Source organism: Octopus bimaculoides, chromosome 9, assembly GCF_001194135.2.
Source record: "Octopus bimaculoides isolate UCB-OBI-ISO-001 chromosome 9, ASM119413v2, whole genome shotgun sequence".
NCBI classification, from domain to species: domain Eukaryota; kingdom Metazoa; phylum Mollusca; class Cephalopoda; order Octopoda; family Octopodidae; genus Octopus; species Octopus bimaculoides.
In genome coordinates this window covers 64,243,956-64,245,743 of record NC_068989.1, presented here as the reverse complement: position 1 = coordinate 64,245,743, position 1,788 = coordinate 64,243,956, and positions in this window count along the sequence as shown.

Genomic DNA, 1,788 nt, shown 5'->3' with positions numbered 1-1,788 from the left:
ATATATATATATATATATAAACACACACACACAGGTATATATATATATATATATGAATACACAGACACACACAAACGCACACACATATATTTATATATATATAGTTTGAAACGATTAGTTTTGAATAAAGAAATTATACTTGAAACTTATAACGCTTGTCTTCTTGACTTTTAAGTGGAAGAGATACAAAAACAGAAATGCAACGAAAAGATATTACTGAAACAAAAGGAAAAAAATGATGAAAAAAAAAAAAAGGTATCTAAAACCTAACTCTATCACTGGGTACTGGAAAATGAAGATATGTAGGGCAAGATGCGTATATCTGTATTAAAAATTATTCTTTTGTTGAAAAGAAGAAATTGACAGCACATGCGTGTACAAGGTAAGAATTTTGTGAGCGAGAACATAATACATTCAAGGTATCTAAGTAAGTCAATGTATATATATATATATACATATATATCTGCATTTATTCATCCGTTCATACATATGCATAGATACACATATAAACATCCACTTCAATTCTTTTGAAACCGGAAGTGCTAACGTATGAGGAATTGCCGCTATGCTTGTGTTAATGCTATTTGCTTTTCGCTATCATATAAATAAGGATTATTTGTTAAATCTATTAAAAAAAAAAATGCAGCATGAAAATGCTCGCGATTATATGACTGTGTTTAATTCTGGGGAATTATGTTATGTTCACGGTATCCATCCGGATAATACATCCCTCTAAACTCACACACACACACATACACACATACACACGCACACACATCTAGATCGTGATTGCTCTATCTTCACAAATGATTGCCGCATCCCTGTGCCTCCACGTTGTCAATGACATTTCTGGCTTTCTGTCCGTGACCTCCCTGGTGACTATTGAGTCCCGCTACTTTGTAACTCTGCACTTCCTTCTGATTAGATCCGCATACACCACTACGCTTTCATCGGCATTGAACTTCCAGTAGATGGAATAACAAAAAAGATCCCTATAATAAGACATCTATACGTCACTAGATTATTACGATAAACGCGAGTGCTACACGAGAATTTCTCTATGAGTCTCTGTTATTAGTAGTTAGTGTGTGTGTATGTATAAAAATTATTTTTAAAGCCTGATACTTATTCTACCGTTCATTTTTGCTGAACCGCTAAGTTACGGGGACGTAAACACACCAATACCAGTTGTCAAAGAGTGGTAGGGGCAAACGCAAACACAAACACACAGACACACATCGATATATATATATGTTTGTATGTATGTATATACGACGGGCTTCTTTCAGTTCCCATTAACTAAGTTCACTCACAAGGCTTTGGTCGGGCCGCGGCTTTAGTAAAAGACTCTTCTCCCAGGTGGGACTGCGTCTACACATACATATATATGCAAATAAAGATATACATGATACATGCATACACACAGACATACACAAACATATATATACATATATACATGCATACATACATATATACATACATACACATACATACATGCATATATATATATATATATATATATATATATATATATATATATATAGAATGTGCTTGTACGTGTGCGCGTGTATTGTATTATTTAGTCGAAATGTTTAAGAGATAGATATGTCTGTAAATTACGCATTTATTTTACAACAGTAAAGATTAAATGCATTTATGACAACAACAACAAGTGGGAATATTTTAAAACAAGAACAATAAAAATTAACGAAAAATACTTTCTGTACATAAGTGTGCAAGAGGAAGTTATTATGTAAAAAAATATAACACAACAAAAAAATATAAAAA